The sequence below is a fragment of the Nelumbo lutea genome, chromosome 7 (genome assembly GCF_056320005.1).
Source record: "Nelumbo lutea isolate HS-2025 chromosome 7, American lotus-T2T, whole genome shotgun sequence".
NCBI classification, from domain to species: Eukaryota; Viridiplantae; Streptophyta; class Magnoliopsida; order Proteales; family Nelumbonaceae; genus Nelumbo; species Nelumbo lutea.
Window position 1 is genome coordinate 45,487,659 of NC_142690.1, and position 7,109 is coordinate 45,494,767.

A 7,109-nucleotide genomic window follows, 5' to 3' on the forward strand; every position below is an offset into this window, starting at 1 on the left:
TTGAATAAGGGTATTATTGTAGATTAATTCGGCCAACTAACCTTCAAAACTCAGATCTGAATTCTCAGATCTGAGATTGCAAGATCTGAATTGCTTGAAAGAGAATTCAAATCTGCAATTTTCAGATTGGCCGAATTAATCTACAGCTTGGAATTCCTAGAGTGCTTGAGGGAGACTTGATGTTTGGCTCATTGTGACACTAGCAAGTGCACTAGCCGTTCAAGTAATAAAGTAGTAAGTGAAGTATCGTTCCCACGAGGATTTAGTAAACAATTACCAATACTAAATTGAGCAGTTCTTATCTGAAACCCCAAGGTCATGAACAGCCTCTCTCAAGCACATGTTCATCCTATGCATGAGTGACGGTTCTTCTATCTCTAGCAAGAATCTAATCCCCATGCATGCATTTCTTCAAACACTTCTAAGGCATCAATTCAAATCTGAATTGATCACCAACTGAATTGTGCAAATTATCTCTAACCTTGCACTCAATTCAGTTCTTGAATAGTAGATCTGAATTCCTAGAGTCTCTCTCAAGCACTCTAGGAATTCCAAGCTGTAGATTAATTTGGCCAATCTGAAAATTGCAGATCTGAATTCTCTTTCAAGCAATTCAGATCTTGCAATCTCAGATCTGAGAATTCAGATCTGAGTTTTGAAGGTTAGTTGGCCGAATTGATCTGCAATAACACCCTTATTCAAGAAACTTCAAGTACAATCCATGATCATTTGAATGAATCAAAAAGAATTAGATTGCTGAACTGAAATTTTACAAGCTGAAATACATCAAGGAAGAATGGAAACAAGGAGAAAGAAGAAAGAAAATATAACTAAGAAACTGAATTCAAATCAAAAGAGAATGAAACTACAAATGATTTATTACAAAAGATCTTTAAATCACAAACCCTCAATTCGAACTCACCTTCTTCTTCTAGCTTGCTTGTCTTGAACTTCCTTCAGCCCTTCTTCTTCTTCTTCCTTGTGCCTAGCCTTCTTCTCTTCTCTTCTCTCAAGGTGGCCAAACCTCTAAGAGTGGGAGAGCCTTCATCTCAAGCAATTGAACACCTCTCCCCCCTCCTAGAGGCCTCCTTATATAGTTTTTCAAGGGGGCTCTTGCCCCTTCTTGAAGTCTCTAGAATTGGGTGTATTACACCCCTCATGAACCTTCTAGAGTGCTCCTTCCTTCTCTTCAAGAAACTTCTAGGAGTTGCAGCCCCTAGCTCCCTTTGGGCTGCTATTTCGGCTACAACTTAGCTTGCTTTTGAGCTCATGTGGGCTACACTCTAGGCTGTTATTTGGACTAAAAATGGGCTGGGCCGAAATTTCCTTCTTTCTAGGCTTCTTCCCTTGGGTTTTCCAAAGAGTTAGCTTGCACTATTTGGGCCGAATGAAACTCCCTTGCTCTCATGGCTGGGCCGGGCTGAACTTGATAAATTTTGGGCTTTCTTTTCTTGCTTTTGCCTTCTTTTTGTTGATTTGGCTCCCCTTGAAATCTTTCTTGCAATCAAGCTAAAATAGGGCAAAATCTAATTAAACCAGCATAAAATTTCATGCAAAAACCTCATAAAATATAGATAAATTGTAGGTTCATCAAATACCCCCACACTTAAGCTTTTGCTTGTCCTCAAGCAAAGACATCAGCCATAAACTTAACATTCCCCCCTTCTGTTCTCACCATTTACCTGGTGAACTTTTTAAGATAGAAATGCATTGAGTAGTCGGGGAACTTTTGTAAGTGCTCAACTCTTATTCTTGTAAATTACCATTTAAGATATGTATCAGATCCAAGGAAAGGAGAATATGAATTTCATCATAGTCTAGCCTTCACTCCTAATTCATATATAAATCAGCTCCTTAATTGTCAAGGTTAATAATCAAATTTACTAAGTTTCACATCTGTAACTAAATCTCAATGAGAGTTCAACTTTAGAGTGCCCCTTTGAACATCGGTTGTCACCACAATTACTTATTTCTAAGGGTGAGTGCATCTTATGCTCCATCTCACCCTTTTCTTCTTTTTTTTTTTTTTTTTTTTTTTTTTTTTTGGGTGTGAGTGCATTTTATGCTCCATCTCACACACTTTTCTCTCTCTTTTACTTTTCTTTTTTTTTTCTTTTTTTTTTTTTTTTTTTTTTGGGTGTGAGTGCATCTTATGCTCCATCTCACACTGGTCACTTACTTGAGGTAGGTAAATAGGACTCATGTTCTGAGCTGCTAGTTTTACTATTCAGATCAAAATAGCGGAGTCAATTTGGTCTTTTGTCCTTCTTTGCAATTATTGAACCTCAAGAATCAACACTTCAGATGTGCACTAGCTTTCTTGACCATTAACAATGAAATCAAGGGCTTCCATACACATGAAGGAAGTTAGGGCTAGTCATGCTGAAAGGCATATTCAGCTCCCCTTTTCTCCTGCATATATCAAATTGGGTCATTCACAAGAATAAAAACTTAACAAGTACATCAGTCTCCCTCAATTCATTGCATTCCTTCTTAAAAAAAATCATCAAATAAATAGTAATGAACTTGAGGGGTTCTAGTCTTTTTTGGTTATGTCATTGCCTGCATATGTGTGTTGGGGTGAATGAGGTGCATGGTTTCAACCCCCATACCCTAGCCTTGGGCTCACTCCCCCACACTTAAGATGAACATTGTCCTCAATGTTCATAGTGTTAGGCAGTAACAATAAAACTAGCAAGAGCATCATCAAGTAATAGGAGGTATTTAGAGGACTTCCCTGAAGATCATTCTTAAATTCTGCAATATGTTGTCGGTGGAAAACTTCTTCTGCTAGAAATCACTTGCAAACTAGAAGAGGAGATCAGTAGCTTTGTTCTAACTAAAAATAATTTAAACCAAATAATAAAAAGACTACTATACACAATTCCAAACAATGTAAATAATTTAACCAGTCTGTAATACACAACAGAAACTTACAAGGCCAAGAAGTTTGAATTCTATCTAACAAAACAATAAATAAATAAATAAATTTAAAAAACAAGATCAAAAGCCAATATAAATATCTCTTGGAATCTGATATGCAAGTGATAAACAAGTGATTTACAAGATTGAAACTAGCCTAGAAGTCTAAGAGTTCTTGAAATCAGCACACTACCAAAGTTATTTGATTTTTTTTTTTTTTTGTTGTGTGCTCAGATCTGCATTAGAATTTCAGCAATGTAAGTGAACGTACGCAGATCTGATCCACACTAATAAATTTGCAAACTAGAAAAACATAGCTCCATTACTGAAACTAAACCAACATTAAAGTGTGAAGTAGATGTTCAATGGAAAAGAGAGCTAGCTAAATCAGCAATGGAGTTTATTACACTCTATTCTAAACTTAAATGAACATAAGTAAACAAATCTATAATCTACTATAAACAGATCTACAATCATTGCTGAATTTATGATCTTTAAGCTGCTCTTCAAGTTCTAACCAAAAAAAAAAATCAGATTTGAAAACTTGACTTTTGAAAACAGTCACTTACAAAAACTCCAAACCTAATATCAATAAGTAGGTCTAAAATCTGTTGCAGTTAGGTCTGAAATAAGTTTGATCCCAAGAGCTTAAGACTTCTCTTTCAAGTCCCAACTTAAATGTCTTGTATGCCTCAATTGATTGCAGAGACCTGAAATCAGATCTGCAATTTTATAATGAAAGCAGCCTTGATTCAGATCTGAATACCATTACATCAAAAATATGAAGCTCTTTTTGGACCTCACAAACATCAGTCCTAATCCAATACAACCAATTCAGATTGGGTGCAAGTGATTTAAAAGATAACAAAACATCAAGTTCACAAAAATTTCAGATCATGTACTTATACTGCTTCTGATTCTCATGCACTTCAGAACTGATTTTACCATTCATGGCTTAAATTTTCATCAATGAGGCAAGTCTGATGCATCAAATTGTGAATTGGGTGCTGTCACTACCCGAATTCACATCAAAATAGAGTGGGTTCAGGTCTGAGTTTAGATGAACTCAGATCTGAACCTAGCAGAATGCAGTCCTGCAACCGGCTGAACACAGATCTGAACTTCAAATCTGAGTTTCAGATTTGAAAACTCACATGCTATTTTTTCATTGTTTTCTTTTTCTTTTCTTTATCTATTTTTTTTCTTTTTTTTTAAATAAATCTAAAACAAAATACAGCAATGCAACCAAAATCTTTTTGGATGAGTGCAGGTCTGATTGATGAATGCAATTCAGATCTGAACTCATTTTAATTTTTTTTTTTTTTTCGGTTGAGTGCTGCAGTTCTGCTATAGCAGATCTGAGTGCCGAATGCAACTCAGATCTGCAACACTCATGATTTTGTGATTTTTTTCTTTTAGAGGGTAATAACTTCAAGATAGAAAGCAAAACAGGTCTCCTTTTATTAAAATTAAACTAAAACAAGGAAAATAAAGTAATCTACTAAAGAGAAAAGAAGCATAACTACAGTAATACAGCAGTTGCATTCAAAGCAAAAATGAAAAATTAAGCAAATTAAACCAACTATGAATGCAATGCTGAAGAACTACATCTACCAGCTACACTAAATCAGCAATCAAATATGAAGTAGATCATCAATGGGAAAGAGAGCTAACTAGATCAGCAGTGGAGTTTCATGCTAATTGCTGTACTGTAGCAGCCCTGCTACAGCTCTGAATGCTAGTGGAATGCACTGCTGCTTTTATTGAATATGTGAGGCATCACAATTATTCAATCCAAACACACATCCTCAGAAAATTTAGATTGGGTACAAGTGGGTAAAGACAAGAATTCAGTCCACCCAGAATTCATAGTATGCTCTGTATCAGTTCAGTCCTCACATAATATCAACTGCATTTCAGATTTGAATTTCTCTCATTCTTTGCTATCCATTCACCCTTGAGGCAGGTTGGATGTATCATAGGGTGGATTGGGGTAGTGATGGCACCCAATTCACCTCAAACTTGCACCGGTTCAGATCTGAGTTCAGAGGAATTCAGATCTGAACTGAGCAGATCTGTAACAGCAGAATTCAGATCTGAACTTAAGTTTGAGTTTGGATCTGAATTCTCAATTGCCTTACCTTCAGTTATTGCTACCAAATTATTTTTGGGGAAGAGCAGAAGTGCCCTAGGGTGAATTGGGGTGGTGATGACAACCAATTCCCCACAAAATTGCATCACAAACCCTTCAAAACTCAGATCTGAATTCTCAAATCTGAGATTGCAAGATCTGAATTGCTTGAAAGAGAATTCAAATCTGCAATTTTCAGATTGGCCGAATTAATCTACAGCTTGGAATTCCTAGAGTGCTTGAGAGAGACTCTAAGAATTCAGATCTACTATTCAAGAACTGAATTGAGTGCAAGGTTAGAGATAACTTGCACAATTCAGTTGGTGATCAATTCAGATTTGAATTGATGCCTTAGAAGTGTTTGAAGAAATGCATGCATGGGGATTAGATTCTTGCTAGAGATAGAAGAACCGTCACTCATGCATAGGATGAACATGCGCTTGAGAGAGGCTGTTCATGACCTTGGGGTTTCACCAAACCAAGGCTCAATCATGAATTATTCGAATGATCCAAATTGATAGATTGCTGAATTCTGAGATTGACATTTACTGCTTACTCTTCTAACCTGATTTGAAGGCAATTGGGCCAATGATTTAGATAGATTTTAATTTAGGATTTTTTAGCTTTCATTAAAGTTTTGATTTATTTGTTGATCAGATAAGAAGTGCTCAATTTAGTATTGGTAATTGTTTCCTAAATCCTCGTGGGAACGATACTTCACTCACTACTTTATTACTTGAACGGCTAGTGCACTTGCTAGTGTCACAATGAGCCACACATCACCCATCATCCGTAGACAATGGTCGTGAACTTGTTGACCCTTGGACATTTGTGCGGTCATGAACTGTTTCAAGACCTTTTGTCGAGTAGAACGATTCTGCTCTTCATACATTGTCCTGAGACTGTCCAATATGTCTTTGGCAAGTTCGATCTGATCGAACTGCCTCTGTATCGGGTTGTCCAAGGAGGCAATGATGTAACACCGGGCAAGGGAGTTTTTCTCCTCCCATTCTTGATGGTCTCTCCTTGGGGCCTTAGAAGCCCTATCACCCGGACGCTCCGGGGCAGGATTCTTTGCCACTTTGTCCAGCTTTTCAGAAGCTAGGACCAGAATAAGGTTCCTGTACCAGTCAGCATAGTTTGGGCCCTTCAACTTGTTGTCATCAAGCAGTTTTGCAAAAGATCCGTTTGCCATTTTTTGATAAAAGAGCAAACATTAGTCCACAACCTAATTTGATTCATGTTCATTTCATAGATATGGATTTTAATCTACGATCCATTTCCATTTATTCGTCTCTGAGATTTCCCTCCTTTCTCAGTGACAGAGACTACGGGTTGTCTCTGGAAATTTGGGAAATCACATAGGGTGCATGGAGCCAACTGTTTCAGCTGCATAACCCCACCACCTTTCTGTGAAGGATCATATCCACTCATCATATGAGTTTTCCCTTTGGCCTCTGTCAGACAAGGTTTAGAGTCGTTTTCAGGTAAACCTTTCTATCCAGTTAGTGCTTACCAATCATATTCGTGAACGCCAAGGTACCGTGAGAGAGTTCCCATTTTCTGGTGAAGCCCCTCCCACATCGGTCTATGATGCTCTTATCATCTTATGAAACACTCAGACAAGCCCAACAGCAAATGGATAGCCCATTTTCTGGTGCGTTTCCTCATTACTGAAGGACCCATCCTCATGCTAATGATGGAAGGCCTTTAGAGAGTTCATCATATGAATCTCCCTATCACATGCAATCATATTAGCTGGAGGGAACAAAATTACGCCCTAGTTTGATTTAGGTCAAACCAAAGTGGCTCCCACTGACTTTCATAAAGCTAGATTTCGGTGGGCCTTGAATCGGCTAGGGTTCCGCACATAACCTCTTGATGAGGTGTGGGGCCCACCACTGAGGGAAGTCATCCAATGACCAAAAGGGACACCATGGCAATGATGTGCATTCAGCCATGGTGTGCGTAAGAGCCATTGTCGAATGAGCATGGGCCAAGTACTTATGGCCCATGTATGCAGCACATCACACATCCATACATCTCATGCAGGGAT